Raw genomic sequence first — 16,726 nt, 5'->3', positions numbered from 1 at the left:
TATGAATGAATGAATGAATGAGTACTGGAAGAATCAGAAAATAGCAAAGGGACATGTTCAGGGTATATAGCTGGGCTAGAAAAATGGCTCCAATCTGCAGTAGCTTTAATTTGTACAATTGTAACTCATTTCCCTGGTGTTATTTGAAACGTGTTGCAGTGGAGCTATTTTGTGTGCGTGCAGATCATGTGAGTGCCATGTGCTTTTGACGTCACAGTTGTGATCTTTCGCTTTTCTTCAGTCACTGCCACCAGGACCAGGGCAGGCTGGAGAACAGGTTGGAGTGACACCTAAGACCAAGGCAATAAGCTTAACAGCATCTGCATGTCCCATTCTGACTTCGTTTTGGCTGTGGTTGGTTCACACCTTCCCAAGCCCAAACAAGAAGCCCAGCTTGGTTGCAGATTTTCTGGGGAACAGTGATGAAGAGGCTCTGAGGAAATTCTGAATTTAAGCCACATTTGGCACATTCACTGTGTCAGCCAAAACACATTTCAGTGAGTAGAATTATGGGCGTATTGCCTCCAGTGGCACATTACGTTTGTGACATAAAAAATGTTGTGGCTCATTCTAGTTAGTGAAAGTTTTTAAAAAAGCTTGAAAGATGTTCGTCTCAAGACTCCCAAATTTATTGAAAATTCAGAAGAAATAATAACAGCAGCAGTAGCAAAAGAAACAGCTACATTTGAGGGGTGCTTCTTATATGCTAAGAGCCATACTGAAGTTCTTTCCAACATTATCTTAATTATGCCTCACAGCACACTTAGGAAGCTAAAACTACCGCAATCCTCCTTTTATTGGAGGGAACTGTACTTAGAAAAATGTTTACCAGGACACCTGTCCAACAGGGCAGTTGTGTACTGACCTAGTCAGCCCGGGGTTCTCTTTGTCATGGAAAATTTAAACAGTGAGAAAGATGCCCCCCCTTCCTGCAAAATTCACAGATAGATCATCCCCTAATTAAATATGAAGCTTTGGTGATTGTCGCTCCTTAATTACACCCCTGAATTGCTAAGCAAGAGATGAAAAAAGAAGACATTTTGTCATAGTCACATTTGCAACGAGGTGAACTCATGCTGTGGCCAAGTCAGCTGTAAGGGAATACAAATAAGATCAACAGTCCAAAAGTTTAGATTTTATTCCATTTCAGGAAAATCCTTTTGTGTGGCATATGACACATCCACATAGATGCAACTGTAAAAAACCAACCTCAGAACTTTGCTTTTGCCCAGAATTAGCCAGTATAATAGGAAGAGAACTCCACAGACTTTTCATTTTATATTTTATAATTACTTCTTGTACTGTTTTGACTTGGATTCAGATAAACATCTACATTTCAGCTTTTATGCTTTTCAAACAAAACCTGTAAGAAAGAAAAAAACCTTCTTAAGAAGGATTTGGAATATTTATAGTAGGAAAAAAAAAAGAAAATTGTTTTGTGATGCTATTTTTATAGAACACCATTTTAAAATTTCTTAAAGCTCCAGTGGTTGGGACAGAGCTAAAGGCAAAGTATTGCTGAAGAAAACACTTCAGAATATGCTCGAAAAGCTGAAGCTCAAGCCAAGACCCTCGAGAGCAGAGAAAGGGCTCATATGGCATGGTGTCCTTTGAATCTCTTAAGGTTATTTTCTAAATGAGACCATGAGAACAAAATGAAATTATATTTTCCTTCCAGCTAGTTAAGCCTCAAAGCCCTAGATGAAAAAAATGTTTTCTTTTTGGACACTGATGTATTTCTAGTCAGTCTATTCCCCAAACAAACAGACCAAAAACCCATTTCACACGCAGATTAAATCAAAGATAGGAACACAGGTCATTTATATAGTTAAGCGTTGCTCTAAATTGCCATTTAGGGGTAACCCTCACTCAATGGAAAAGTGTAGGTAGGTTAGGTCTTATTATCTATTACTTCTAATACTGTAGTTTGTTAAACTGAATCCCTCACTTACAAAATGCTTATATTTTCACTTAGAGCAATACCGATTCTGAGTGACTAAATTGTATTGGACAGTGCTCGTTGATTACACAGCATTCCTTTCTCACTTTCTTCTTTTTTCCAAATAGAATTCTGGTTTTGTTAAGGTGTCTTCCCTCTGCATGGTACACACACACTACACACACACACACACACACACACACACACACATACACTTTCACAATTCAAAGGGAGTTGATGCTAAGGATGGATCTTTATTCTAAAAAGCCAAATAACAGCTAGAAGAGCCCAGGGATTAACATTGTATAGCAGTGGGCCTATGAGCTGAGTTGGCTCCATGGGTGGGAAAAGGAACTACCCTTAATCTTTGATTGTGAGAGCGGATTTTTCTGTTTTTCTCTTCAGGTAGACAGGAATAAGGGTTGTCACTTCATTTTGGACTCTGAAGGAAATCACTGGTTCAATGACTTTGATGCTGAGGAGAGCAGGATGGAGAGAGAAAAATCCTGAGATTTTGGTTACATCACTGATCTGAAGATTTCTTGGAGCTTGCTTTCCTATTGCTTTTATGTAAATCAATCATTTATTTTAAAATCCAGTTTAAGATGAGGTTTTTCTCTTACCCATGGTCCAAAGCATCCTAATATACAGACTAAAAACACTTAGTGAAGAAGAGTAGGAAGTAATCAGAACTTTAGGATGTTGAGCATAAATTAGCTCACTTTTTGGAATGTCTTTCTCCTGTTAATAGGGTTAGTTATTGGTTTCCTCTTCACTCCCACTGGCTTAATCACTTCTGAAAATCCTTTAATTCTCCATTCTTAGACTGGGGATATGCAGTGTGGGAGAGCACTGCCCTTAGCCAGTTTAGATTGCTTGTGTTAATGAGAGATGTTACTAATTGGAAGGTGTTAATCATGCGACCAGTGCAGGGGAAAAAAAACAACACTGGGAATCATTGTTCTAATTTTTCTGATCTACACTTTCTACTGCTTTACCTTGGAAGTTATAATTTCCCATAATGGTCAGGTCTAATGGAAAAATTTGTTAGAAGGGACCATAGTACTTACTCTGGGAAATCCACTTATATAAAACTAATTTATATTTTAGTGATTAATGTTTGAAATTCTTTTTATGCCTGTGATTGCAGGCTGATGGATATCATGTACACAACGGAAGTATAAGGAACATCATCCAAACGTCTTCCACTTCATCTCAACCTTACAAAGCATTTTGCATGCTGAGATAGAGCTGGGTTGAGTGGCATATTTCATTGCCAAGCAAAATTCATGAAGATCCTATTCCATGCATTGACTGCCACTTAAGGAATGAAATGGGATCACATTGTAAGTTGAATAGTTCAGTCTACTTTGCACAGCCATGTCAAGTTTACAAGGTATGTAGCATCTGATATTCAACCTCCTGCAGAACCTCAAGAAACATTGCCAAGGTACAGATTTAAGGAAAATGATTTTGTTCATAAAACACATACATAAGAGTGTCCCACAGACTGTTTTGTAGATTCAATTTGATGTACTACTATGGGTGTGTAATAACCCAAAAGATAACCAAGCTTTATCAAACTAACTTATGCCAACGAGAAAAATATGCAGCCACAGATTTCAACCAGAATATATAAATAAAAACCATAACAATTCTATGTCTTGGGGTAGAGTGACCAAAGAAATGTCAAATTTTAGATAAGACATTCAATCATTCTGTTAGAAGAACTATCAGTTGCAGGATCTGTAACCCTTTGTCAGACATTTGGCCAAAGGCATCGAGGTCATCCTGGGGATTTGGAATATCTCCCTTCAGTTGATTGCTCATCTTTGGAGAGTCTAGGGGGCTGGTACAGACATTCTCGCTTTGTAAGCATATTCCCAAAGTGTATCCAAAGGAAATCAGATTACAAGAAAAGAAAACTAACACCCTATATGAATAATGTAAAAGCATACAAATGCAGCCCAGCTCATTAGCAATCGCCATTTGTTCTTTCAACCAACATTTAATGTGTTCTTGCCATTTGTCAAAAATGGTACTAAAAGTAAAACTCAGTAGCCTTGTTTTCAAGATGCTTAGAGTGTGACAGGTGAGACTGAGATAGCCATGGAGAGGGGTTTGATAAAACAGGTTGATAGGTGCACTAAGATTAAGCACAGGCTATTCCATGGTCTCCCAGTGAGAAATGTAAATTGAGGGCAGGACAGACAGGTTGAGGTCAGGGAGAGCTTCTTGCAGAAAGATTCTTGACCTTTTCACCGAAGGTCCAGTAAGACGTGGCCATGTTAAGGTGATTGGGGACCTTGGGGGCCAGAAACCAGGACAACTGTACCAGTGCATTCCAGCTGAGCATGCACCGGGTTTAGCGTTAGCACAGCAAACAGTAGTGATGGGAGACTAAAACCTACTTCTTGTCTAAAAGACTCAGTCCTGATGAAATATCTACCCATTCACTGGACAAGTTTCTAAAACGACAGTTTCTAGCAGTCATAGTAAATACTGAATACATAGCCTACCCAATATGATGTTAAAGCACTGTGTTATCCATGGCACTCACCGTATCTTGAATAAAAATCTTCTTCAAATGGTTATTGAATTAAAGAAACTGTCACCTAAATCCTAAATTTCCGTTAGTCTTCTTGTGTAAAATGATTGCTTGTTGAAATGTATTTCTTTTTTTTATTACCGGGGATTGAACTCAGGACTTTGCACTTGCAAGGCAGGCCCACTGCCACTGAGCTAAATCCCTGGTCCTGTTGAAATGTATTTTTACTAATGGTATGGTATAGGTGCATTTTTGAAGTTTACGGCAAAATTATTGGAAAAATTATAAGGATTAGAGAGTGAAACATCATAAAAATATTCTGAGATATGCCATGAAAAATATGAAACTATATTAAGTTTTTGCTGTATACTATCCACTTTATTAAGTGGGTGTGGGTGGATTGGTGGTTCCTCTCAAGCTGGGCAGGAAGTCAAATGTCAAACCTGAAAATGAGTAGAAACCCTACTAATCTTCATGTAACCTGTAGCTAAAAGCTGATTTCTATATTCATGTAAGATGTAAATACAGACAGGAAAGAAAATATATTTAACTTTGAATGTCTTGTTCATTGGATACAAAGCTAGTACTGATGATCTTGTATTGGAGTATGAGAAAAGAATTTATTTCCCCAAACTGCTAGGGTATGTTTGTTCTCTTACCTACTGTCTCTCCAGCACTGAGTACAGGGGACTCTCAATAAATGTTATGTAATGAATAAATTAATGTATGGTGAATCTGAACCTTCCAAACACCCTTGCAAAGTTACCTTTGGGAAGCACAGTAAGTGATTACAAGACTGACTCAAATTAAAATGAAGAGCCAGGCTTCGAGCTAAAAGGCCTTTGTGAGACTGAAATCTGCTCCTTTGGGCTATAATTAATTGATCCCATTGTTTTAGGATATACTGATATACTCATGGAGGGATGGAAGGGAAGATTAGTTTTCCTTCCAAGAGTATGTCTGAGTCATGAGAAATGTGTACATATTACATTGAGTTGTGTAATCTCTATGCCTTTGATTTTTTTGTAGACACACATTTGAATTTATCTGTCTAATGGTCTATGAATCTAATCTATTATCTATCTAGGATATTTATATATGTATATACATACATATACACATATATATTTACATATATGTGGCACTAAAGGCGTAAGAGTGTAACAGTTAAACTTTATGAATTCTCAAGATGGTTGGAATTTAATTTTATCTCTAACAAGTACTAGGTTTGTGACATTGTTTAACTGGTCTGTTCCTCAATTTTATCTTTAAAATTGAAAAGATTGACAGTATTTACTTCAGAGCCTTCTTGTGGCATTAAATTTGTGTAAGACCTTTAGAATAGTGTCTTAAGTATTCTAAGTGTTCTAAGTGTTATCTTTTATTACTATGCCACTTTGTTTTCCCAATCTTTTTTATTTTTCTCCTTAAGTAACAAAATTCAATCTATTTTACTAAGAACACAGAGGATTATTTGAGTGAGAGGTGAAAAAAGTCATTCACTAGCAAATAAGTCATTGTTTTATTCATCAGAGAAAATATATGGACACTAAAACTGCAAAGGAAAATAAAATCTCAGAAAGGACAAAGTACGGTTTAGGTTTGAATTCTGAAAAAGAAAATATAGTGAAAATGGAAACTCAGAGGTGTGTTCTGTTCTGTTTCTAAAGACAAATTTAGAATTAAAAATCAGAATGACAGACTTCTTTCTGCTAATCTGCTTAGGAAGGCATAAATTGTTAATCAGGCTCCAGGCAACAATGTTAAATAGCAACTTTAATAAAAAGCCTGCCTGAAAGGAAGGAGCTGGTGGCCAGGGCTTGAAAGCTGGGCAGCTCTATGAACCTTAGTCCCTCTGGCTCTGAGGGCACCACTGATGGGGCTTCCTTTGAAATAGGCTCCTTTTAAAGAAGTTCGAGTTATTAAAAATTAAGTCGTCAGCATGGGCTAGCAAAATTATATTTTCACTGACATGAATGAACATAAAAAGGAAGTAAGCTGGAAAAATATTTACGTAGGAGAACCTTTTTGTAGCTTATATGAGCCCTTGCTTTGTGCGTAGTTACTAGCAATGCCCTCACCTTAAAATTCTGGTCTTGAGATGGATGGACAAGTGATATTTTAAAACCATTTTCTGATTCCCTCCAACCTGGATTTATCTATTCCATAAAGCAGCTTCAATTTATATCAAGTGGGCTTTTACTGTTCAGGGAATCAAATAATGAATTTTCCAAATGTCTTGGCTGAATATCATTCTTAGGAACACTTGTCAATCAGAAAAAACCTCAATTGGAAAGTATTTGATGAGCACAGCATCACTTTAGCACATGGAGCTTCATGGCTGCTTTTCTGGATTGAGTTTAACATAGTCCAAATTTGACCCCTGGCTTTAAAGTCTTGCTTCATAGCATCATAGCTGTTGGTGCTTGCTTTGTGATTTAAAAATAGGGCAGTTTGGCACTTGTCTTCTGTGACTAGCTTCTCTAATCAACCAAGATGAAAAGATTATCATACAGAGAAAAAAAGGGGAAAAATGAGCCATTTAAAAATCTATTTTAGTTTAGTGACAAATTGGGAAGCAAACACGGGCTCTGTTAGTGTTCAGAGCATCCAGGGGTAAGGCAAACTTTTTGTTCTATTGTGCCCAATTAATTCAGTTCTGGGTTTCAGTAATTTCTCCTTTCTCTGTTCGCTACATAAAATTCTTTCATTACATTAAACTCAGTCGCTTAAGCGTGTTTTTCTCTTATAAAGCTTGCAACTTCATATTTTAAATAACATCGCTGTCCTATTTTGCATCTCATTTGGGGAGAAGTGGTTGTTTGGATCATTACTTGACATCTTGCCTGCCCACCCTTTTATTGTGGTCATTAATTTAATTTCATTGTTTTCCAGGACACAAAGTATATGTCCATTTAAATTCAAGGGGTGGGGGAATTTATTAAGAAATACAAGCCATAGTCTTCTTTGGAAAGATATTAGGAATATGGCATCTGAGAATTAAAAGCAAACTTGAAGATGGAATGGAAACATTATGACAAAAATTTGAAGTATAGGACCTATATTTGACATGATGACACTTTCAGAGGTAGGTTACTTGGCGATAAGTATACTTTCTATGAATGCAAAAATTACCCCAGCACTGGTACTTTTATTATGTGGGGATGGTGGGGGGACCCCTCCTCTTGAGGATGCTAACTAGTGAGTGATCCCACTTCATTCTGCTGGCTTAGTTAGTACCTGTCCCAGACATCTCTCTCTCTCTGATAAAAGGGCAGGTGAGTCAGAGAGAAAGTCTGGCATTGATATTAATCATAAGGCCACCCTCATGTAATTAATTCTTTATGGACAATGGCAAAATCCCAACTAGATACTTTTAAAGAAGTAGTTTATTTTGAGAGTAATTGCTGGAAGATACAGTAGCTTGACTTGGTTCCCATTAGGATTCATCAGTAATACAATAGTCATGGTGGGTTTTATATGTTTGCATTGGTTATTTCTTTTTTGTTTTGTTTATTTTTGGTACCAGGGATCGAACTCAGGACCTTGGATGTGTGAGGCAGGCACTGTGCCACTGAGCTAAATCCCGGGTTCTGCATTGGTTATTTCTTAGTCTGACCACACACCATTCGAATTGGTGCTACATTAGAATCTGTTGCTAAGCAGAGGTTGAATATTTTAATTCAATGTGAAATCAAGCAGTTTCAAACATTGTATAAGATGGAGGATAGTCAATTGATGAAACTCTCCTCTCTCTTTTTTTTAATCATACAAAAGTAGGTGCAAGCTTTGCAGTTAAAAAAGCAATAAGCTTATTTTCATGACTGAAATCTATACTATACCCTGGTGGGCAACTGCTTTTGGAAGCAAAAATGCATATCTTAAAATACAAATCAACACCTTAAATTTTTTTTTGTAGTCCTACAATTACATGAAGTTTAGTTTTAGGAAAAAATGACACCACTTTTAAAATTTGTTAAAATGGTTAAGGCATTAAAATGGTTAAGCAAGTTGTTTGGCCCTACTTATAGTTAGGTATAAATTTTAAAACTTTTCATTTTTCATTGAATAATCCCTTAAATCAAGTGAGCCATTTCATTGTTTTGATGCATTCTGGCCATGAGCTTGGAAAGCACATTTCTATAGGGCCTGCTAATATGCCCAAAGATCATATTAATATCTTAAACATTAGTATTAATGAATGTAAGTTTTAATTAAGGTACTCAGTGCCACCTTTTGATTAAATGTTTCCTATTTAGTTGGTCTTTTTGGCTATTTTAAATATAATTATGACTCCTCTTTACTTGTTGCTTGTCCAAATGAGAAGGAAGAGAATTAGGCTGATCATTTTTCTGTGAAGCTATCCATGATCTAACCCATTGGTCATCAGGCTTTTGGATGTTACTTTTTAAAGGGGGTAGGTGGTGTGGACATTGGGTTGTTTGCCAGATTTTAATTTAGTCAAAGCAAAAACCAGCATAATATATCCATATATACATTTCCATGAAACAATCTATATTTTAAATCCAAGGGAGTAGGAAGGTCATAAATTGAGATTTAGAAATAGAATAAATTGAGATTTATGTAAAATATGATAGGTTGCTGTCACTTTTCATATCTGATCATTGACTAATAAACTTAATTTTGAACAATAAACACATGAGTTTGGATATCTTGAGGAAATCACTGATTTGGGTAAGGCTCACTCAATATTGCCATCAACCACTACAAATAAACCAAACCCCAAATTTTACCATATGTCCCCCAAGCAGAGACCCAAATTTGAAGGAAATTTTAAATTGTTTTTTGCAATAAGAGTTTTACAAAATGTAGAAACACATGAAAGTCTTGAAGAAACTTATATCCTCATTTTCATCATTAAATTTTTATGTCTGCTCCTTCACAGAATACTTATAAATAACAATACTGTAGATTTAAATTTCCTCTTTAATTTTTAATGCCAGAGTTAAGTGGAGACAACAAAAAGCAATGACACCCAGCAACCAGAAATCAAGCTACAAAAAAAAAAAAAGGTAGAGATAAAAGAACAAAATGAATTTAGGCATTCATGGGTAACTCACGTCACCTCTAGTTACCAATTATCTGTCTTGTAAGTGATGATGTTGGGTGAAGCCATTTCTAAGTCCCTTTCTGTGTCTCATATTCTATGATTATATTTCTAATTACATAAAACTCTCCTTGAAGGTAGATGAACTACATGACTTTTTGAATGGTGGCAATAGAAAGAATAGAGGATAATGAAAATGGCTTATCAATGTCAATTATATATAATATGACCATATCGTTAAGAAGGTTTCTCCCTTCCTCCCTCCCTCTCTCCCTTCTCCCTCACTCTTTCTCTTCCTCTCTTTGTTTTTGTAGTATTGTGTATGTGTGTATGCACGTGAAATTTTACTTGGTGAAGAAATTATTTGGGGCAAATATTGAATTGTGATAGTTATGATTTAACAAAATTATAGTCATAAAAGAAGAAAATAGTTACTTTTACTTATCAGATAAGGAAGGTAAGTCTTATTCCACTCTACCCAGAGTTCCAAATGTGATGGATATGGTGAGTGTCAATGAGCCTTGGATGAACCGATGCCTCTGGAGAGTACTGTGAGGCTGGGGTGCCCTTTCCCTGTCAGTGAAATGAGCAGCTGTCATGTAAGCTTCTTCCAGAAGCACCTCCCCCATCATGAAGCTCTCCATTTATTCTCTTATAGAAAGTATTATCGTTATGTTCAGACAAGTGGCCCACATGATGCTTCTTACTACATTTACCAACTCTAACATGTGCTTGCAAAAGGCTTTTAAAAATTGAATAACCTAAAAACGTTTTCCTTAGCCTTTAAATTTGCTTTGCTCTGGTCAAATTAATCAAATCATCCCAATGCTTTCTGCTGGGTTATATTTCTCAGAGAGAGTCACACTTTTACTCTCAGACAGCACAACTGTTTGTTAACAACCACACTCATTAAGTGCTTGGCTCAAACAGAGATTCCCTGGAAATTCAAACCAAAAAAAGGCTAAAGAAAGAGATCACAAGTTTAAGATTTTCCTTTTGATTTACTGTGTAACTAGTATTAGGGAAAGTGCATGTATAAGACTTAGAACATTGTGTGATGTAGAAAAGCTCACTAAAGCTGAGTTTATTATTTATTATTTTCAATATTATTCATGTATATAAAAAGTTTGAACCCACTGTTCAAGATTTTTATCTTGCCTGAATACTTAGTTAAAGAACAACATCATAGATTTAAACTTCCCCCACACCAAGTATGGAGGTGGGGGATGTGCTGTCTTGGCATGTCAGTCTTTGAGCACGCTGTATCACACATAAAATCCAAATGGGTAACAAACTGCGTATTTGGTCTGTGTCACTACTGAATACTTTAGGTTGTAGGCATTAGAAGAAACACATAGTTTATCTATTTGGCTTGCAGGACAATAAAGATAAGGGAAAGAAAAGAACTGATATTCTTCACGCACTAAGAAAACTGCTTTCTTGGTTCTTATGAAATTTCAGATCACATTTAAAAAATATTCCTTTGGTTTATTTATGATTATCCAGTATCGTCTCCTTTAGATAGTGATATTTTTAAGGATAATTTTCAAGTTTACATTCTATAGTACAATAGAATAATGTGTATAAACATGCCAGTGATGTAGTCATGCTGATAAAATTGTATTTAATAGTAGCACCATTTATAAAGAGGAAAATACACCCTGTGTATAGATAGTAATTTTGATTCTATTTCAACTCTTATGCTTCATTCTTATGCAAAAATTTACTTCTTTACCTCTTTTCATTTTATGTACTTGGACACCTCCTCAATTTAATTTTTTCTTGTAGTTTGCCATTCCCATAACTTATTAAGTCTCTAAACCATTTTTTTGGCCATACTTACCCATTTAGGAAATGACAGAGAAAAACACAGTGCTCTTTCAAGTGATGAGACACGAAGATAAATCACACTCATGGTACTCTAGCTTTATGTTCTGCATCTTCTTCATAAGTTGCTCTCTTCCACAAGATACACTGCACATTTTAGGAAAAGCCTGCAACCCACACTGCCAATTTTCATTGCAAACCAAATTTAATAGTAACATTCTGGCTTTGATTAAAGTCTTCTTATAACTCTCAGTGAGGTGATCTGATTGCTAAGCAAAGGGAACTTTCTAACAATGTTAGTGTAAAGATGCTCAGCAGATGAAGCAAGGTGAAATCTTCTCTAATGATCTGCAGGGATGGGAAATACTGCACTCTCTGCACATAGATCTACTCTACATTTATGAATGTGTGCTCCGAGCATTCATCTCCAGTAAGTATCTCTGTTGGAAGAGTTGAAAATTTCCTGTATAGTTCAATTTTCAACAGCTAGACTACTGGTTGAAGATGTTTTCCTTTGGCTCAACTATTTTGGCTTCAAAATTCTGAATTTATTTCACTTTTCTGGTAAATGAGGGTGCGCCATCTTTTTGAAGGGCTATTTATACTTTCCCTTTCTTATCTTTCTACTTTGTAGGTGATAATGTCACAAAGACTATATTCAGTTGGTTCAACAGTTAATGAGTAAGAACTTGAAGTTTCTCATGAGACTGTTTTGAAAAAGGGAGCATTCTTCAGGAATAAGAACTTTAAAAATGTAGGCCAGTTAATCTTTTAAGAAGCAAGCATGAACAAAAATATTACTGTTTAGATCCAGGAAAGTGCCTGTATCTCTCATCTGTCTTTAGAATAAGATAAAAGTCCAAATGGAGAAAAGAATGAAAAAAGGAAAAACAAATCAACCCAAGCCTTGTATTTCTATATTTCCTGTCTAATATTTGCAATATTTTCATAACTAAATGCTGTGTATGTTTAACATTTTTTTTGCAATTCTATTACCACAATGTTCTCCAGTCATTGTATTTAGAATTTTTATTCAGAAAAACTTAAACCAGAGAATATTTGTTTATCTATGTTTTTCACTTATTTTGCATTAGCCAGGCTGAAGTATTATTAAAAATGCAACTCAAACTGAGTCACTGCTCATTATTTTTATAAGAGATACCTTAATTCTGATGGACCCCCCAAAATGAGCTGCAGTGACTCAGCAAGCAGCACAAGGCAACTGGCTTATGCTGGATGTTATCTCATTTGGAACACATTTCAAACTTTAGAACAGATTTTTAAATTGGAAGTTGAAACCTGCAGACTGTCAGCAGAAGAGGCTGATTCACCCTACAGAACTTATCTTACTCCAAGTTCCAGGCAGAGTTTTTTAAGGAGTAGGTTACCTAAAAAAGAAATTAAAACTCCCTCTCTCTTCTCTCTGTCTCTCTCTGTCTCTCTCTCTCTCACACACACACACACACACACACACACACACACACGAACTACAAAAAGGGCAACACATGCATCTAAGCATCTTTTGCACTTTTTACACATGCTTATTTGAATGGAGACTTCTTTAAATTACATACTTCTATTTCAGTACAATCTGTGAATGTTCACTGGTCTCTAAGAGTAAATTTTTCTCTGCATGTATTTCTTTAGTGGTGGAAGTTTTTCATGGGGAACTTTTTGAGTTATAACTGTAAGATCACTTTTATTATTGGATAATTTGGAACTTTGGAAGTAGAGTCTTGGCAAGGCCAGAAATATGATGTATTCTATCATACTGATGGTAGTAAATTCTTTATTAATTGGTCATTTTGTTGCTTGGGAATCACAGAACAATTACCAGATGTCTAGGTACCTAGGCAATGGTGAAAATACTTCTGAGTCCCTTAACTGAGGGGAACTACAGAAATGATAGCAATAACAATAATTTTGACCTGGCACAAATATCAAGATAGTGTTTGGAGAATACTAACTTGTCTGCAGAGTAAAAGCTGTTATGCTCTTATTATCTTAGGAAAATCTATACTGAAAATGAACCACAAGGAAAAATGCATAGAATGACCGACCCACTAGAGGTCCCTTCCAACTAAGAAAGTTTCAATAATTCAAAAGATGCAGCTTCAGGAAGTTGGCATCGTGACTGCACAGCAAGTAGGGCCAGAAAGGGGTACTACACAATAATTTCTTAGTAAGATACTTGTCTCTTTCTTTTTAAATCTCTCTGTGGGACAATCACTCAGTTAGCCTTAATTAGACATTCAGAACCTGTTATTTCAACTTACTGACACAATAAGAAAGTGTCATTTGATGCCCTATGATGGTAGCTGTGCTTTCTAGAAATTTTAGCTGTATTTAAGCATTTCAAACAGTATTTTGCAAGGTAATTTCTTTCTTAAAAGGTAAGAATGCCTCACAGTAATTTTTTCTCTGCAAGGCTGATGGAAGTGGTGGGTGTAGGATGTAAGGTACACATTTTTATAGAAAGCAACTTGGTAGAAAATGATTTTGTTTCCATATATTAACTTTGCAGAGTTACCACTGGGAAAATAATTGCAAGAAATTGGTGTAAAAGCCAGCTAGTAAAGGGACTAAAAGTCCCTATGAGATATCAGCCTGTCACTTTCTTCTAATGGCAGCAAAAAGATAATTGTGGACAAATACAGTAGAACTAAACCATTTCCAGTTCCTTGCAAAAATACGCAGGTGCCTCTTTTATTTTTCTAAAGAAATTGGTTACTTTCATTGCTTCAAAAGTATGGCATGGAACATCAAACTTAGTGTGAAGATATCTACCCCTTCTTTCACTCCAACCCCTCCTTAAAAAAAAAAAAATTAGTTCACACCAAGAGCAAAGGGGAATGAGATATGATCCTATGTGATTGTGTTTTGCAATCAATTATTGGATCTCTTTCAGGTTTCTGAGCTCTGCATTGAAAATCTGGCCTCTGGCATACACTTTGCCCTCCTCTTTATGACATCACAAAGACATCTGCTCCATCATATCCTCTTTCTTCACACAACTGGCTTTCTTCTTCTCTAAAATAGCAAACACAGAGCCATGTAAGGGCTAGTACACAAAGGATGGTACTCAAGGTAACTGGCAGAGAATATTTTCTCTCTCTCTTTAGCTCTCCTAGGTGTTTTTCTTTTCAGGTAAAGCTGTAGCAAGAAAAGAAAGGAAATAAGAAACCTTTGGCCACTGTCTGGATAAGCATATTTGTTACTCATTCTTGGAATAGTTGTGTAGTAACTAGGAATATCCCGGGTTCCTTTCAGAAAACAAGGAGGAGTCTGCACCCCCTGGGTAATCAACCACTCAGAAAGCCCACAACTGCTTCTTGCAGTGCCCAGGAGCAGCCACATATCATATCCCCCAGCCAGGGCCACTCTGGCAACATTGTTGTTTCAGGGAAACCTTTCCCACACCATGCGTTTCATTCAGGAAGTGAAAGTGACTCTAGGCCTGAGATACGGGCTGGTACCCTACACCCCTACCATAAGGACAATGTCTTTCAAAAGAGTGCCGAGAAATGTGTGGCTATTCCAGATGATTAGACTTCGAGCATCTTGAATACGCTCAGTAGTAGTTAACTCAGGTGCCCAGCTCCTTGAATTAACACAGACCTGCAATTTAACTCCCCATAAAATATGGATTTTATTGCAGCAGCGACAACACTTTGTCAGCACCGCGCTGACCGGGCCAGCGTCTCCAGTCTGGAGACCTAGGGAAACTCTTGGCAGGAGAATATCTAACTGCAGAAGCGGTCCCAGGTCTGCGACGGCTGTACTGCATTCTGGATGAGCGCAGCGAAGGCTCCGCTCTTCCCACGTCTGACACCTAACGCCAGGCGACCCGCTGCGCTCTCAGCCAGCCCGGGGAAGGCTTTATCCCCGGACTTGTGCCCCGCCAGCCTTGGAAGAGCACGAGCGAGTCCGCATGACTTTTCCCTGGACAGTGTGCTCCATTTTCGGAGTCCAACGATGTTGGACTTTCCCTGCAACCTAAGCATTTCTGTCCTATAGGAGCCAGCAGGCGTTGCCCCGAACGTGCAAGCTAACAGTTTTCTTTATCTCCTTCTCTCAGCCAAATCATCTCTTAAGTTTTCCTTATTGGGAGCAATCCAGAGTTTTCAGACTCTCTGAATTTCTGCCTTCGTCCCAAAGCCAGGAAATGTAACTCAGCCCAAGCAATCACACAGAGACCCTTGTAAGGCGGGCAGGTGGAGATTCTCCAGCCCCCGGCGGCTCCGCACCGGTCCTGCACGCACCAGAGCCCTGGTAATCGAGCAGCCAACTTTGCAAACGCGGAGGCGCCCGGCAGCCTCCGCGGGCGGAGACGCAGGCTGCGGGCTCTTCCCCTGCGGCCCGGTCCCCCGCGCCCCCGCCTAGCCCCACGCGGGATCGGTCTTACCCGGAGCGGAGCGGAGCGGAGCAGCGGCGCCGTCCTGGGAGGGCAGCAGCGCCGCGCGCAGCCGGACCGGCTCAGCCGAGCACCCCCGACTCCGCGCGCGGCACCGCCGGGCGGAGGGGCTCGCTCTCGCTCTGATTGGCTTCCATCCACGCCACAGAATTACAAAGAAAAAAAATGCACGCAAAACCAGCGGTACCTCCGACCGAGCCCGAACCCACCTCCGCTCGCCTGCCAGCGCCTGGCGGCCCCCGCGACCCGCTAGGCTGCTCCTGTCGCCGCTGGCTCCGCTGTTCTCGCCACCGCGGCTGAAATTGCAGCTCTCGGGATGGGAAGGTTACGGCTCGGGAGAGCTGGCTCCTGTGGGCACACACTGATTTGCAAGTGAATGAAGTGGGAGGGAGCAAAGAGGAGGACTTTGTGAAGGAGGCCCGCGCCTGCCCCTGCCCGCCCCTCCCCGTGGCAGAATGACTCCCAGTGTTTGCGTCCCGAGCAGTCAGTCGCTCCGAGCCCTCCCGCAGCCCCAGGCTTCCCCTGCTTTTCTTTCCTTTTGGGGGGTGGGGGTTAAGACATACTGGGAACTTGTGTGACTCCCCGTGATCCCTTCTTTATACTATCAGAATGCACCTTGTACCGTTATCGGCAGTGGTCTGATGTTCTTTTTTAACCGACCAAGCAATTATGGTTCCCAGGGACTCGGTACCGCGTCGCGCCGTGCGATGCCAGCTTCGTGACACAGCGCGCCGAACATGCACACATGTGAGGCAGCTCGGTTTCCAGAGATAACGACACGACGCCGACGCCTGCTCTTCGCAACGTAAACAGACGCAAGCAGATACAGATTCTTGCCTCCCTCTCCGTCTCTCCTTCCAGGAAGACGGGTTTTTACATAGGCCCTGATCTCTCTGGAATGAGGAGCCCCAGGAAGTGGAAGCCCGAAGC

At 38.8% G+C, this 16,726-nt stretch overlaps 1 protein-coding gene across 1 annotated transcript in view; it reads right to left on the bottom strand.

Annotated features, from left to right (window-relative positions):
• The window catches only part of Cdh6 (cadherin 6), a 140,062-nt gene extending 123,888 nt beyond the window's left edge, over nucleotides 1-16,174 (bottom strand). The window contains 1 exon segment of the mRNA XM_004848668.3: nucleotides 16,006-16,174. The gene's annotated coding sequence lies outside the window, so the exon portion shown is untranslated.
• Nucleotides 16,175-16,726: the final 552 nt, after the last annotated feature.

Source organism: Heterocephalus glaber, unplaced genomic scaffold, assembly GCF_053883595.1.
Source record: "Heterocephalus glaber isolate CG9 unplaced genomic scaffold, H.glaber_assembly_v1.0 deba00001538, whole genome shotgun sequence".
Taxonomy (NCBI): domain Eukaryota; kingdom Metazoa; phylum Chordata; class Mammalia; order Rodentia; family Bathyergidae; genus Heterocephalus; species Heterocephalus glaber.
This window is presented reverse-complemented; position numbering and strand designations above follow the sequence as displayed.